This window comes from Balaenoptera musculus, chromosome 6, assembly GCF_009873245.2.
Source record: "Balaenoptera musculus isolate JJ_BM4_2016_0621 chromosome 6, mBalMus1.pri.v3, whole genome shotgun sequence".
NCBI classification, from domain to species: domain Eukaryota; kingdom Metazoa; phylum Chordata; class Mammalia; order Artiodactyla; family Balaenopteridae; genus Balaenoptera; species Balaenoptera musculus.
In genome coordinates, this window is record NC_045790.1 from 77,549,496 (window position 1) to 77,567,217 (window position 17,722).

Below are 17,722 nucleotides of genomic sequence, written 5' to 3' on the forward strand. Positions count from 1 at the left end.
CTAGAGCCCATGAGCCACAACTACTGAGCCCGCGTGCCACAACTACTGAAGCCCGCACACCTAGAGCCTGTGCTCCACAACAAATGAAGCCACCGCAATGAGAAGCCCGTGCACCGCAACGAAGGGTAGCCCCTGCTCGCCACAACCAGAGAAAAGCCCGCGTGCAGCAACGAAGACCCAATGCAGCCAAAAATAGATAAATAAAATAAAAATAAATAAATTTATTTAAAAAAAAAAAAAGAAGTGGTTCAGGCTCACAGCACCCAAGTTTATATGTGCATCTGCAATTGTGGATAGTCAGGCGATGATCCAGCTGGTCACAGGAAATGTGTAGGCTAAATGAAGGGCTGCTATTCAAATGATTACAGTGTGGCCAACTCAAAATCTGAACACTAATACCTCAATAGCACAGAAGGAGTTTTTTTCCAGTACGGGGGGTGGGGGGAGTGTGGTAAACACAGACTGGGCTGTGTTACGTAGTGTATATCCTTTCTCCATTCTCTGTCAGTGAAAACCTCAACGACTAAGCATTGAAATCATTTCAGTTGTTTTGTAGTCAACCACACAGCGCATGGGAACTCAGCAGATGATTTAGTTGATAGTTAGTCACCTGGGGAGAAGCAAATGGATTTGCAGACCTAAGAAATCAGCCACTATACTAATGGAAGAAGTTCATGGGCTTTCTTCCTTCTACGCAGAGTCTAGTTTATATTTGAGCATAATTAGTTGAAATTTTCCTCCAGTAGTGTATGCAATTCTCCCAGTGATATGCTGACTACGCTTGTATTTTCCCTATGCTAGCACAGTCATATTTTATCACTCTATTGGAAATAAGAGTCAGGCGATTAGCAGTGTTAATTGCTAATTGAAGTTGATATTTTCTTGGACAGCCACATTCTTGACAGGCCAATGGACAGTGCTGAAGAAAAGGATGGTGAGCCTAACTGAAGGTAGAATAGGAGTTCCTTTTGAAAATGTTTCTCATGTTTCCCTGATAATAAAAGTTACCTAGAGTGTTGGTTAAACATTCAGAATTCCTGGTTTCTCCTTTGGGAACGCTGATTCAGAAGGGTTGGGATATGTCCCTAGAATATGTACTTTAACAGCCATGTGATTCTTGCCATTAGGGAGGTGTGGGAAACACTGTCCTATCAAGTATGATTTTGAAAAAGTGATCAGAGATAGGGAGTCCCTGATTCCCAAATATCCCTCATCATTTCCATGAGGGTATTTCTCTCTTTCTTAGTACTTTCCCAAACCTTTGTTCTGTACCTCCCACTAACTGCCATTCAGTCCCATGTGGGTGGGTTGTTCCTACCTTAGATTTAGCATGTCCTCATCGCTTCATGTCAGCCTACAATTTCCATCCCATGTCAAGTCATTCCCTTTCCATGCACTCTCAGTCACAGTGGTACAGAACTATTTGCTTTTCCATGCCTATCCTAAGCTCTTCAAACCTTTTGACTTTTTTCCCATTCCGTTTTCTCCATAGAATGCCTTCTCTCACTATTTTGCCCGTTGCACTTTTATTTCTTCTTCAAGAACGCAAACATCAATTCCTTAGAAGTCTTCTTCAGCTTCCCCAGGCAGAGTTAATTCTTGCCTCTGTGCTCTCATAGCACTTTGGATTTCTCTTATCTGTAATGAATGTTGTGTTGTAATTATTTGTTTACTCATCTGCTTCAGTAGGCAGCATGGATAGGGACAATGTCTGTATCTTTGTATTACAGTGCTGAGCAGAGTGCCGGGTACATAGTAGGAATTTTATAAATATTTGCTGAGTGAACTTTAGACTTTTAATAACTATATATGAAATTATTATTATCAAATAAAAGAGATATAAATGAATTTATTTATAGAAGTCCAGGTATTCATTCATTCATCCATTCATCTAGGCAAGTATCTATTGAACCACTATTATATGCTAAGCATTAGTGATTCAGTGATAAGCAGAAAATAGACATGATCTTTGCCTTCATGGAGCTTTGAGTAGAGAGAAAGATATTAATAAAATAACTATGTAATGAATAAAAGATTTGCTACTGTGAAAAATATGGGGATAGGCACATGGGGGCAATGAAAGCATATAATGGAGGGTGGTGGTTACAATGGATCTGATTGCTGATAGTGAAAGGATTTGTCTAGGGAGAAAGCGGAATGAAGACTTTTCCAGGCTCAGGAAAAAGCCTGTTCAAAGGCCCTGGGGAAGGAGGGAGAATGGTAAGAATGAGGGACTGAAAGATGGATGGTATGTCTGGAGCAGAGAGAGAAAGTAGGCTTATGGCCAGAGAAAAGGCTGTCACCTAGAGCATATGGGTTTTCATGGGCCTGTTAAGAAGTTTTGTCTTTATTTTAAATGCAGTGGGAAACCAGTAGAAAAACAGTGATTTTGGTAAGTGTGTTATTGCATTTTTGTGGGGATTTGTACTGGCCAAATGATGATCTGCTTTACTATTTATTTTGACTATGCAGAATTCTTCAGGACAGGAAGCATGTCTTGTATTTCTTAGTATTCCCAGAATCTAGCACTGTACGATAGAGTGGGTGACCAAGGGATGTGTGTTTCTTATTTCAGATTCTTGAGAGTGAGACATTATGTAAACATACTTAGAAAGAAACATAGTTAACCAAATCCATTGGATAGCTTATCACGACATAATGATTTGTGTTAAAATTGTGAAAAACATGTTTGATATGGTGAATGGACAGCTGATTATCCCTACTATCTTAATCAACAAAGCCTGTTTCTTAAGTGGTTTGGGAAACCAATAGTCAGGGTTCTTCCCATTTCCAATAAAGTTATTTTATCACTCATGATGCTGCAAGTTTTACTATTACTTTTTGGTCTTTAAGAGTCCTCTTTAAAAATGTAAATACCCAATTGGGAGTAAGAGATATATCAATATTTACCAACTGCTGTCTTTGGGATATTTTGATGGGGATTCAAATATAAAAGAACTATATGTATTGGGGATAGAAGAGGGGCATCAGTGATGTGGAAGTGAAGTTTGCCAGATGGCCAGTTCCTCAGTTTTGCTTCCACTGTTGCCTCCAGAAATTTAGTCGTTTTGTGAATGATGGCAGTGATTGTGCTACTCACTGTAGCTTAATCTATCTGGACTTTGGTTTCACAATGAAACAGGGAGTAGTTTCCCCCGTAACCTCTAGGACACTGAAGTTTAATGATATCATGAGGGACAGTGCAATGAACTTTGGGAGATAAGTTGCTCTGTCATGCAAGCTGAGTCAGTGGCAGTACCTACCCGAAGTCTTTGTGTTTCAGTGGACTTCTCAAATCAACTTTTCAGAAACAAGTTCTTTTTGCAAGGCCAGAATTTCCTTAGAACATCAGTGTCCCTAATAGTAAAATAGTGCTTTCTGATCTTCCATCAAATTTTCCAGACTTCTTTATTTGCCCCACTGCTCAATAAATTTCTAGTTGCTGGAGGGGACATGAGTGAAAAAGAGAGCCTTTGTTCTCAAATAAACAACCTAACTTTACACCTAAAGCAATTAGAGAAAGAAGAACCAAGAAACCTCCAAAGTTAGCAGAAGGAAAGAAATCATAAAGATCAGATCAGAAATAAATGAAAAAGAAATGAAGGAAGCAATAGCAAAGATCAATAAAACTAAAAGCTGGTCCTTTGAGAACAAAATTGATAAACCATTAGCCAGACTCATCAAGAAAAAAAGGGAGAAGACGCAAATCAATAGAATTAGAAATGAAAAAGGAGAAGTAACAACTGACACTGCAGAAACACAAAGGATCATGAGAGATTACTACAGGCAACTCTATGCCAATAAAATGGACAACCTGGAAGAAATGGACAGATTCTTAGAAATGCACAACCTGCCGAGACTGAACCAGGAAGAAATAGAAAATATAAACAGACCAGTCACAAGCACTGAAATTGAGACTGTGATTAACAATCTTCCAACAAACAAAAGCCCAGGACCAGATGGCTTCACAGGCGAATCCTATCAAACATTTAGAGAAGAGCTAACACCTATCCTTCTCAAACTCTTCCAAAATATAGAAGAGGGAGGAACACTCCCAAACTCATTCTACGAGGCCACCATCACCCTGATACCAAAACCAGACAAAGATGTCACAAAGAAAGAAAACTACAGGCCAATATCACTGATGAACATAGATGCAAAAATCCTCAACAAAATACTAGCAAACAGAATCCAACAGCACATTAAAAGGATCATACACCATGATCAAGTGGGGTTTATCTCAGAAATGCAAGGATTCTTCAATATATGCAAATCAATCAATGTGATACACCATATTAACAAACTGAAGGATTAAAAACCATATGATCATCTCAATAGATGCAGAAAAAGCTTTTGACAAAATTCAACACCCATTTATGATAAAAAAACCTCCAGAAAGTAGGCATACAGGGAACTTACCTCAACATAATAAAGGCCATATATGACAAACCCACAGCCAACATCATTCTCAATGGTGAAAAACTTAAACCATTTCCTCTAAGATCAGGAACAAGACAAGGATGTCCACTCTCACCACTATTATTCAACATAGTTTTGGAAGTTTTAGCCACAGCAATCAGAGAAGAAAAAGAAATAAAAGGAATCCAAATCGGAAAAGAAGAAGTAAAGCTGTCTCTGTTTGCAGATGACATGATACTATACATAGAGAATCCTAAAGATGCTACCAGAAAACTACTAAAGCTAATCAATGAATTTGGTAAAGTAGCAGGTTACAAAATTAATGCACAGAAATCTCTTGCATTCCTATACACTAATGATGAAAAATTTGAAAGAGAAATTAAGGAAACACTCCCATTTACCATTACAACAAAAAGAATAAAATACCTAGGAATAAACCTACTTAAGGAGACAAAAGACCTGTATGCAGAAAACTATAAGACACTGATGAAAGAAATTAAAGATGATACAAACAGGTGGAGAGATATCCCATGTTCTTGGATTGGAAGAATCAACGTTGTGAAAATGACCATACTACCCAAAGAAATCTACAGATTCAATGCAATCCCTATCAAACTACCAATGGCATGTTTCACAGAACCAGAACAAAAAATTTCATAATTTGTATGGAAACACAAAAGACCCTGAATAGCCAAAGCAATCTTGAGAAAGAAAAAACAGAGCTGGAGGAATCAGGCTCCCAGACTTCAGACTTTACTACAAAGCTACAGTAATCAAGACAGTATGGTACTGGCACAAAAACAGAGATATAGATCAATGGAACAAGATAGAAAGCCCAGAGATAAACCTACGCACTTATGGTCACCTTATTTTTGTTAAAGAAGACAAGAATATACAATGGAGAAAAGACAGCCTCTTCAATAAGCGTTGCTGGGAAAACTGGACAACTACATGTAAGAGAATGAAATTAGAACATTCCCTAACACCATACACAAAAATAAACTCAAAATGGATTAAAGACCTAAATGTAAGGCCAGACACTATACAACTCTTAGAGGAAAACATAGGCAGAACACTCTATGACATAAATCACAGCAAGATCCTTTTTGACCCACCTCCTAGAGAAATGGAAATAAAAGCAAAAACAAACAAACGGGACCTAATGAAACTTAAAAGCTTTTACACAGCAAAGGAAACCATAAACAAGGCAAAAAGACAGCCCTCAGAATGGGAGAAAATATTTGCAAATGAAGCAATTGACAAAGGATTAATCTCCAAAATATACAAGCAGCTCATGCAGCTCAATATCAAAAAAACAAACAACGCAATCCAAAAATGGTCAGAAGACCTAAATAGACATTTCTCCAAAGAAGTTAAACAGATTGCCAACAAACACATGAAAGGATGCTCAACATCACTAATCACTAGAGAAATGCAAATCAAAACTACAATGAGGTATCACCTCACACCAGTCAGAATGGCCATCATCAAAAAATCTACAAACAATAAATGCTGAAGAGGGTGTGGAGAAAAGGGAACCCTCTTGCACTGTTGGTGGGAATGTAAATTGATACAGCCACTATGGAGAACAGCATGGAGGTTCCTCAAAAAACTAAAAATAGAACTACCATACAACCCAGCAATCCCACTACTGGGCATATACCGTGAGAAAACCATAACTCAAAAAGAGTCATGTACCACAGTGTTCATTGCATCTGTATTTACAATAGCCAGGACATGGAAGCAACCTAAGTGTCCATCAACAGATGAAAGGATAAAGAAGATGTGGCACATATGTACAATGGAATATTACTCAGCCATAAAAAAAATGAAATTGAGTTATTTGTAGTGAGGTGGATGGACCTAGAGTCTGTCATACAGAGTGAAGTAAGTCAGAAAGAGAAAAACAAATACCATATGCTAACACATATATATGGAATCTAAAAAAAAAAAAAAGGTTCTGAAGAACCTGGGGGCAGGACAGGAATAAAGATGCAGACGTAGAGGATGGACTTGAGGATATGGGGAGTGGGAAGGGTAAGCTGGGACGAAGTGAGAGAGTGGCATGGACATATATACACTACCAAACGTAAAATAGATAGCTAGTGGGAAGCAGCCACATAGCCCAGGGAGATCAGCTCGGTGCTTTGTGACCACCTAGAGGGGTGGGATAGGGAGGGTGGGAGGGAGTCGCAAGAGGTAGGAGATATGGGGATATATGTATATGTATAGCTGATTCACTTTGTTATAAAGCAGAAAATAACACACCATTGTAAAGCAATTATACTCTAATAAAGATGTTAAAAAAATTAATTAATTAAAAATAAAAGGAGAGCCTTTGTTGAGATTTTGGGGTGAGGATGGTTTTTCCAGAATATTTCATGATGATTTGAAAAATTAGGAACGCTGTGCATGACAGGGGCACATTTCCACTGAACACGTTCTGTAAGACTCTTCTTATTTCCCTCTAGGGCTTTCTCCACTCTGCCCTGTAGATTTCTACAACATCATTTTCATATTTAGCAGTTGCTCCTCACTGAATGAATTATGACTATAAAATCTTGTATTAAAAATATTTTAAAATGAATAAAGTCATTCTATTATTCAATATAACTGCTTTATTTCCTCACATATTCATGAGGAATGCCATAGACCTTACTGAGAGTTTTATTTTTTTATTTTTATTTTTTTTAATAAATTTATTTATTTATTTATTTATTTTTGGCTGTGTTGGGTCTTCGTTGCTACGTGCAGGCTTTCTCAAGTTGTGTCGAGCGGGGGCTACTCTTCGTTATGGTGCGTGGGCTGCTCATTGCAATGGCTTCTCTTGTTGAGGAGCATGGGCTCTAGGGCATGCGGGCTTCAGTAGTTGCGGCCCGTGGGCTCAGCAGTTGTGGCTCATGGGCTCTAGATCGCAGGCTCAGTAGTTGTGGCGCATGGGCTTAGTTGCTCTGCAGCATGTGGGATCATCCTGGACCAGGGCTCGAACTGGTGTCTCCTGCATTGGCAGGTGGATTCTTAACCACTGTGTCACCAGGGAAGTCCCATGAGAGTTTTAATAAATTAAAAAATCACCACCAAGGAATAAGGTTCTGATTATTCAAGCGACCACACTAACCAAAGACTGATCCCCACCCCCACCCGCCTTTTTTTTTTAAACTCTTCCTCTGAGAGGTGCTCATCTCAGGTCCTAATACATCTAGTAGAGTCTAAGTCAGGGATCAGCAAATTAGAGGCCACACCTGACCAATAGCCTTTTCCTGTAAATACATTTTTATTAGAAGATAGCCACACCCATCTATTTAAGTATTGTCTATGCTGCTTTTGTGCTTCAACAGCAGAGTAGTTGCAACAGAAAATATATGGCCCACAGAGCTGAAAACATTCAGTATCTCGTCTTTCATAAAACAAAGTTTGCCAACCCTGGTCTAAGATATGTTTCTATATATTCTTTGACTGTCATTAAGCTACAAGCTCCTTGAAAGCACAAACCAAATATGATTTTTCTTTGTCTCTTCAGTGCCTGTCACATTGTTGTGATGGAAGGAAGTGCTCAAATTCAGAATAAATGAAAGTAACCTAATCCATCTGTATAAATACTCATGCCACCCCGCTACTCCCAATCTTAAAGAATATGGGAAAGAACTATTGAAAACCAGGCATAGGGTGATTTCCTATCAGGACAATTTTAGGTTGATTTTCAGGAAAATCTGTATCAATCAGGCAAACTCAGATCTTGGTGTGCTGCAAAGGGTTTCTTCTTTTCTCATTCTAGCAATCCAGGGATGGGAAGGCAGGGATGTGAGGGAAGGACCAATGCAACTTTTCAGCTCCAAGAAAATTTTCATACCTAGTGATTTCCCCAAATATTTATAAGGATGTCCCAGTGTCAGGTGCTGGGCAGCTTGGCCATGGAATAGCTAAGTGGGCATGCTGGGGATATTTGTATTCCCCACTCACTCATTCCAGTAGGTAGATTCTGTTTCGATGTTTGGTATTATGCGAAAAAGCAGGTTTTGGGGAAGCAAATGTAGGTTGCTCTCTGTTCTCTTTCTACCTTTGTTTGAATGCTCTTGGTTGACTTCCCTATATATGTAAATCAGGGAAATGACTAGAAAGTAAATTAGTTTCTTTAAAAAGTTCATAGATCTGATATCTTGTTTGAGTAGGCATTGGAAAGGGCTCAGGAAAATACTTCTGGTTAGTTTTCTTAATAATCACGCCAGAGAGCAAATAAGTTTATTACCAGTCTGACCCCTTCTCACCCTTCTGCTGTTAGATATCACTAACAGATCACTGTGTTCTTTCAGAGAGCCTCAGAACCCTCCTTAACATGTTCCAAGAAGCCACCACCACTTAGTCAGAATTGGCATATGAGATGGAAACTTATTTTCCAAAGCTGGTTTTATATATGTCTAAATGTGAGAATCTGATTTCTTCCTTAGCTCCCCATGTGGTAATTGATCCAGGCCTTGAAGGTAGTAACTGGGGAGGCCTGGCAAACCAAAGCATTCTCAGCAGAGTACAGAGCACAAACAAAGGTGTGAGGTGACCAGATGGAGTAGAGCAGAGTGTGCAGTGGAAAGTCACATGAAATGAATTTGGAACAGGAAGGAGAAGCCAGATTTAGGTGGACGTTGGCATCCAGGCCAAGACTCTTGAATGTGATTTGTGAAGTCAGTGTTCCCAAAGGATGGCCAAGGTTCTCCAGAGAAATAGAACCAATAGGATAGAGTGTACGAGTGTATACACACACACACACACACACACACACACACACAGAGACAGACAGACAGAGACAGAGATAGACAGACGGGGTGAGGATTTATTTTAAAGAATTAGCTCATGCGATTGTGGAAGCTGGCAAGTTCAAAAACTGCAGTGCAGGCCAGCAGACTAGAAATTCTGGCAGGAGTTGATGTTGAAGTCTTGAATCTGAAGGCAGTCTGGAGGCCGAATTCCTTCTTCTTTGGAGGACCTCCGTCTTTTATCTCAAGTCTTTCAACTGATTGGATGTGGCCCACACACATTATGGAAAGCCATCAGCTTTACTCAGAGTCTTCTGATTTAAATGGTAATCACATCTTTAAAAACCTTTCTGTAGCATTGACTGATGTTTGACCACACAGTGGGACACCATACCCTAGCCAAGTTGACATTAAAATTAATCGTCACAGTCAGCATAGGTAATTTTCAATGGTAGACATATTTGTGTTTTTAAATTTGTATTATACATTTAAATCTCATTTACATAAAACTTCTGATTTCATAGAAATTATTGGTTGGAACAAAGGTAAATTTATTTAAGTAAAACAGAGTTGATTTAACGAAAATTATTAAATAAATATTGGGTAGAGATGGCCTATGGATATGGTGAGTATATGAAGGTTGTACTGAAATGACTGACATTAGAGAATGGTAAACAACAGAGAATTGCTATACTCCTGCAAGGAAATGTCATAAGGAAACAGGGTTTTAGGAATATTAATTCTGTTGCCCTGAACAAAGGCCACAGATAGAAAAAAAATTCATCAACAAATAATAAATGTGGGGACTTCCCTGGTGGCACAGTGGTTAAGAATCTGCCTGCCAACGCAGGGCACACGGGTTCGAGCCCTGGTCCAGGAAGATCCCACGTGCCGTGGAGCAGCTAAGCCCCTGCAGCACAACTACTGAGCCTGCGCTCTAGAGCCCATGAGCCACAACTACTGAGCCCACGTGCTGCAACTACTGAAGCCCGCACGCCTAGAGCCTGTGCTCCGCAGCAAGAGAAGCCACCACAATGAGAAGCCCATGTACCACAATGAAGAGTAGCCCCTGCTCGCCGCAACTAGGGAAAAGCCTGCGCGCAGCAATGGAGACCCAATGCAGCCAAAGATAAATAAAAATTTTTTTAAAAATTAAAAATAAATGTGAAAATGTTTGCTTTTGCTATAGTAGTAAAATGATGCATTTTCTCAATCTGCTGTTGTTCTTTTTTAAAAAATTGGTTTTGCTACTCACTTTTTTTTTTTTTTACAAATAGAAGTTTTAAATTTTATGTAGTCTGAACAGTTGGTCTTTTGTTTTATGATTTCTTAAAAGGATTTTAAGCTTAGGAAGTCATCCTTGGTTTTAAATTCACAGATCTAATACCTTGTTTGAGTGGGCATTTGGAAAAGGATGTTTTTAAAATATTTAACTTTTTAATATATCTGGGATTTATTTTTTTATACACTATGAAAGATGGGTCTAAATTAATTTTATTTCCCTTAAATTCCTACCCAGTTATTCCTGCACAAGTTAATGAATAGTTCTTCCTTTCTGGTGCTGTCACTTTTGTTTTCTAGCAAATTCTTGTATGGAAAAAAATCAATTCTGGACTGTCTAGTGTCTGTTCTATATCTTTATATTTTTTCTTCTTTCTGTAGTGTCTTATTTTAATCATCATAGCCTTATTTTTTTTCACCATAGAGAGTTTATTTTCCATATAAAAGGGCAGAAGCTAACATGTGAGCAAAAGGGTAAAAAGCGTGGGGCTCATGTGGGAGACCATGACAGGTGACTTGAGGCTGAGGGTGGTGAAGGCTGGTCCAGGTGGAGAATTGGAGGTTGTGATGAAGAGATGGGGTCAGATCCAGGCCCTGTCCTTCAGGCAGAGACCATGAGACATGTTGATGCCAAAATTTATGGGATATAGCAAAAGCAGTTTTAAAAGAGACTTCTCACAAAAAATGCTCACTGATCTTGGAGAGTTTCCCGGAGAGGCACGGGCTGAGGGATGGTGGTGACTGCAGCTCACCCTGGGGACAGAGTCAACTGGCGGCAGCCACCCTTGGAGCTCTCCCCACCATGTGGACACTGTTGCTGGCGGGCACCATGCCCTCCAGCTCAGCTTTATGCTGTATTTAAATGTCTAATGTGGCTAGACCCATTTATATTCTTCATTCAAAAATTTCTTCGATAAACTTATCAATTTTTTCTCCCTGAGAACATCAGAATCTAGTCAGATTCTCCAAATTTTCATAGAATATTTATTGGACTTCTGTAAATCATTATGAGGGTTGTAATGAGTTTGTGTATTATTCATTTATGTATGAATTTACACCCATTTTCGATCAACTTTTGATGTTTGTGACGACAGAACACAGATTAGAGTCAATGAATTAGTCTAAAATAGTAACAAAGACATTTTATCTCAGTTGCCTCCTTCACTTGAGCAATTCATAGCCAAATTAAATTTAATCCCCTTTCATTTTTGCACCTAAATGTCTGGTGGAGATGTAATCCAACAATCAAGGATCCAATGACTGGCCTCAGGGAGCAGAATAAAAGACACAATGATAAACATTGTCAGTGAATCGATTTGGAAGCACTTGAAGGGTAATTCACATTTCAACTTTTGTTTTAACTTTCATTTTAATTCCTCAGTATTTCAAATGGAAACCCATGATCCCCTTCTGCAAGAATTTTCACCTTGGGTGTTTACAATTTTTTTCTCTTACTTCCTTTGCCCTCTTCATGCTTGTGGTATCTGTACAGCAAGTTCTCATGGCCCTAGCTAATTCTTGGTACTCTTGAAACTCTCCTGACAGCGGAAAGCAGTGATCAGACAGGTTGAATGACTCAATGGAAATTTAATCTGATCTCATTTTAGCTACGTGTAAGAAGTAACCTGCTGTGAACTAGAATTGTAATGCTGGAAATCATTTGATTCCTACAGGCCTCTCTTCCTTCTCTGCCCTGGTGAATGACTGCTAAAGGAATTTGAAGCATGTAAAACATGATAAACATTGATTTGTTGCCTTGGCCATTGAACTGGTCATCTTGCCTTCTTGCAGGTAAAACTGAAGAGGAGTATGATAGATTCTAGATTTTATTTATAAGGGTGAAGCTTTTAAATGTACTCACTTAAGTTGCTTCTTGAGGCAGTAACGTCCTATTTCCTTTAAATTAGACTTCCAGCTTTGAACCCAGTTTATAAAGCAAAGCAAAATGAAACAATAACCTAGACAAAGAAGCCTCTGTCAGTAGAACACTTTAGCTGCAAAAACTGATGACCTGAAGAACAGGGTTGACAAGATGCGGTTGGTCAGTTCACTGCTCTGAAGGAGAGGCACCCTTTATTTGTGGCTGCCCAGGGAAGGCCAGTCACAACGCAGAAAAGCTAAGAAATGGTAGGAGAAAGTGGAGAAACAAACAGGGAAAGAGTGAAAAACCGGACATAAGAAAAATGGAAGGTATAGAAGAAACAGCAACTTGTACAGTTGATTGTGCACAGTTTCAGAAGAGTATAGCGACCACTGTTACATTGTTGGCCCTCCGTGATCTCCCAGTATTTGCCTCTGTGTGTAGTCCTCTTTCTTCGAACCTGAGTTGGGAGTATGACTTATTTTAATTAACTGCAAGTGGCAGAGTGATGCTCTATCAGTTCTTGATCTAAGCCTTAAGAAGTTCTGCTTTTGTTCTCTGCAGAACCATGATCTGCTTTATAAGAATTCTGTTAGCCTGCTAGAGCTATGTGGAGAGGCTGTCAGAAAAGCCACATAAGAGGGAGAGGCCCTGAGAGACAAGCCTGGCCATCCCAGTGTCTCAGTCAAGCCCAGGCCCCTGCTGACCTGCCAGCTGGATGAATCCACGTGAGTAGCCATCAGTAAGATCAACAGAAGGGTCACCCAGCCAAGCCCAGCCCAGATTGCAGAATTATGAGCAGATAAAATGTTCATTGTTTCAAGCCACTAATTTTTGAGGTGGTTTGTTATACAGCAAAATATAGCTCCTGGCATGTTAAAATGAAGTCAGTGATCAAGACCCAGTGACTCTACTCTCTGAGACAGTATCGTGTGGATTGAAGATGCACGTCTGGGACCAAAGCAAGCTTGGTTCAAATCCTTACTTTGTCACTTTTTAGCTCTTATGGCCTTGGGCAAGTTATTTAATCTTTCTGGGGCTCAGTCTTGTTATCTGTGAAGTGAGAGAAATATTTCTTCTCTCACAAGATAGTTAAGAAATGAAATGAGTGAAAGTTTGGGGCACAAATTAAGTACCCACCAAATCTTATATTATTTGTTATATTCCATTTCCTTCCTGTGGTTCCCTCACCCCCTGAGGGGATAAAAGTGATCCAAACTACATTAACTCTTTAGGGTAGCCCTGTGACCTGCTAAAGGCAGTTCTGTCATAGGTCAGTTTTGCACTGCGTATGTATATTTGACAAACAATTGTTGTGTTTATATGAAAAAGAGGTAAACTCCTAAAATACAGGTGATGGATTTTTAAAATGATAGCAGATTTGTGGGGCACTGCTGGAGACAGTGCACATTTGTGTCCATGTCCCAGACCGCCTACACCTGCTCCTCTGCAGTATTACAGCTGTTTATTAGACTAAGCTGGGGTCACCAAGGAATATTGAAGTCACATTCAGCTTATTTTATTGCAGAAGGCATGAAGGCACATGCTGTATTTCCATTTGGTTTTCACAAAAAAGCATTACTATCTCAATGGTTTGTGAAGTTCACTTAGGCAAAAATTGCAGATTTCGAGGTAGTACTGCATAAAATTTGGTGTTTGTTGAGTCCTTGTCTTCATACTGGAACGAATTAAGTCCTATATTGAGTGACTAAATTATGTGCAGACACCAAGAGAAAACACACACACACACACACACGAAAGAAAGGATTAAGGAAAAAAGAAATAAACCTGCTCTGGCCTCAGTTTCCAATTTGTAAAATGAGAAAGCCAGACTAGAAGGTTCTCCAAGGTCACTTCCAGCTCTGAGTTTTAGCAGACATCTCAAATTCTGTGCGTTTATTAGCCCTTTGTGAGATTAAAAACACAGGTTGTTCTCCAGCAAAACTTTAATTGCAGAGCTTTAATTAGAAAAAAATCAAAATACTCTTTCAGATTATGCTTTTTTAATTTTAGTTTTAATTGTGTTTTTATTGTTTCCATATTATTTTAAAAGAGAGATGAAAGCTGCAATTTGACAAATTACTACACCCGTTTCCTTGCCATACAACTGCCCTAGCAAGTTAACTTAAAACAATTTTCTAAAATGTATTTTTAATGAGAAACTTAGACCCCTGAAATTTGTATAAGACATTTTTTTCCTTCAGACCTCTTATTGGGCTGTAGAGTTTCCATACCTCAGTGCCAAGAGCATGGCAGAGGAATTTGGCTCAGCTTAGTAATTACCTTGTGTTAGTCTAGCTCAAAGTTGTTTTTCTCTTAATGGCTTAAGAGAGCCATTCAAATGCTTTGATTCTAGTAATAAAAGTTCTAATGGGCAAGGTAGGTGAATGCCCATGTAATGTTTAGCCTATTAAACTGGCCATATCCAAAGCTTATGCAGAGTAAATTCTTACTAGGGACTCTGAATAAGGGCAGGTCAACGTGGAAAAAAGCATGAGAAAATAAGAGAGCTAAAGTAAGTCTGGGAATGTCCTTCCTCTCTCCAGCTAAGATCCCGATGATAGTGGACATTTATTTTTGCCTTCTTTCATGGCAAGGGGGAAAGAGCTCCCCAAAGTCTCCCTGTGTGCTTCCAGAATGTTGATTCACCCACAGGCTTCACAGTGGACCATGTATATGAGACCACAGTTTCTCAGATTGTCTGTGGTGAAGGACCAGTTTGCTTCATCTCCCACACCCCCATCCACTGTGGACTGGTACTTGTATAAAATATAGTAAAAATGGATCACTGGAAAAATGACACACGAACTATGACATACAAAATATAAGCCTCAGTTTTTATTATTAAATTTAATTACTCTCTCAAATTGCAGTACAAGTTTCTAACCATCCTCAGTTTCTATACTTACCTTTTTTTTTTTAGAACATCTTTATTGGAGTATAATTGCTTTACAATGGTGTGTTAGTTTCTGCTGTATAACACAGTGAATCAGCTATATGTATACATATATCCCCATATCTCCTCCCTCTTGCGTCTCCCTCCCACCCTCCCTATCCCAACCCTCTAGGTGGCCGCAAAGAACCGAGCTGATCTCCCTGTGCTATGCGGCTGTTTCCCACTAGCTATCTATTTTACATTTGGTGGTGTATATATGTCCATGCCACTCTCTCACTTCGTCCCAGCTTACCCTTCCCCCTCCCCGTGTCCTCAAGTCCATTCTCTGTGTCTTTATTCCTGTCCTGCCCCTAGGTTCTTCAGAACCATTTTTGTTTGTTTAGATTCCATATATATGTGTTAGCATATGGTATTTGTTTTTCTCTTTCTGACTTATTTCACTCCATATGACAGACTCTAGGTCCATCCACCTCACTACAAATAACTCAATTTCATTTCTTTTTATGGCTGAGTAATATTCCATTGTCTATACTTATCTTGTTGCAGATGGTAGCAAAAATGTGGTAACAGGCATTGGTCCACGGACCACACTTTGAGTAGCACTGACCTAGACTAGGCCAGTAGTATTCCCTGGTTCCCAGTAATTATTTCATGGGTGTTCTTATGACCTGAGCTGGTCCCAGTCACTTGGATGTTGGGACTTTGGTTGAGAAACTGGGACAACAATTCTGTTTTTCCTGGCTGGATGCCATCTTGGGACTATAAGAGAAGTGGCTTGAGAATGAGTCAACACCAAGAAAGCAGAACCAAGAGGTAGCAAGTCAGAAGCTGAATCTGCTCCTGTGTTGTAGAGCAGTAGAAGCCAATAAATTAAAATTTTTGCTCAAGCTAGAATTCATTAGGTTTTCTATCATCTGCACGAGAAAGAGTCCTATGTGATATAATTTGCATATTTCCCCCTAACTCTCAGTTACCTTTCCAGTCATCTTTCCAAAACAGAGATCTGGGAATGCCATTCTTCTGGTTATGAAAACCTTAGCTTCCCACTGCCTTGGTCCAGAGTTCAGGCTTCTTAAACTGTCATTCAAAGCATTCACAGTTGAGTCCCCTTCTTTTTCAGCCTAATTTTTTTTGCTACTCTCATCCTCAGACACATGCCCAATGCTTTAGTGTGACCAGACATGCACTTTTATATATGTTATAGGTTTGCTCATGTTCACTTTGGCTGGATTGCACTTTCTCTTCCCACACCCTCTTCTGATTTTCTAAGAATAGAAACTTGAGAACATAAGGTGTTCGTTACTTTTAAATGTTAAGCGTTATGCATCACCATCATTCCTGCTGACTCAAGGGCTAATTTTTTTTTTTTTTTTTTTTTCAAGGGCTAATTTTGAGAGTGTTGGCAGGAGGGCAAATTGATGCACCCAGACATTTGACAAAAACTGCATTTAGACTCCAAAGCCTTCATTTCATAGGGAGTCTGATATGGTTATATTACCAAAATCTCAGAAAACAACAAACTTAGACAAAGTGTGACTTTAAGTTATTGCAAAAATGAATAAGCAAGAAATGAAAACATATGTCCGCACCAAAATGTGTACACAAATGTTCATAGCAGCTTTATTCATAATAGCTGAAAGTGGAAACAAACCAAATGTTCATCAGCTGATCAGTGTATAAACAAAATGTGGTATATCCATAAAATGAAATATTACTTGCCATGAAAATAAGTGAAGTACTGATACATGTTACAACATGGACTAACCTTGAAAACATTATGCTAAGTGAAAGAAGCCAGATATGAAAGGCCACATATTGTATAATTCCATTTATATGAATGTCTGGAATTGACAAATCTACAGAGAAAGTAGATTAGTGGTAACCTAGGGCTGGGGAGAGTGATGAGATTGAAGGGTGAAGGCTAGGGGGAACAGAGTTTCTTTTTTAGAGTGATGAAAATGTTCTCAAATTGATTGTAGTGATGGATGCACAACATTGTGAATATACTAAAAGTCATTGAACTGTACACTTTTAATGGGTGAATTATATGGTATGTGAATTATGCCTCAACAACGTGTTTTTTAAAAAAAAGAGTTTATAGGAGCTTTATTCATAGGTGCCAAAACTGGGAAGCAACAAGATGTCTAAGGTGAATGGGTAAATCAACTGTGGTACATCCAGACAACTGAATAGTATTCATTCAACACTGAAAAAAATGAGCTATTAAGCCATGAAAATACATGCAGGAACCTTAAATGCATATTACTAAGTGAAAGAAGCCAATCTGAAAAGGCTACATACACACTGTATGATTTCAACTCTATGACATTCTGGAAAAGGCAAAACACTGGAGACAGTAAAAAGATTGGTGGTTGCCAGGGGTTAGGGTGGAGGATGCAGTGAAGAGGCAGAGCACAGAGGATTTTCAGGGCCGTGAAACTACTCTGTGTGATACTACAATGGGGGATACATATCACTATACACTTGTCTAAACTCATGTAGACTATGGGTTCTGGG

At 39.1% G+C, this 17,722-nt stretch overlaps 1 protein-coding gene across 1 annotated transcript in view; it reads left to right on the forward strand.

The window, feature by feature from the left end:
• The window catches only part of LOC118896380 (spermatogenesis-associated protein 31D4-like), a 210,364-nt gene that overhangs the window by 181,926 nt on the left and 10,716 nt on the right, over positions 1-17,722 (forward strand). The window contains exons 5-6 of the mRNA XM_036854155.1: positions 12,122-12,239; positions 12,874-13,037. The gene's annotated coding sequence lies outside the window, so the exon portion shown is untranslated. The remainder of the gene's footprint in view (positions 1-12,121; positions 12,240-12,873; positions 13,038-17,722) is intronic.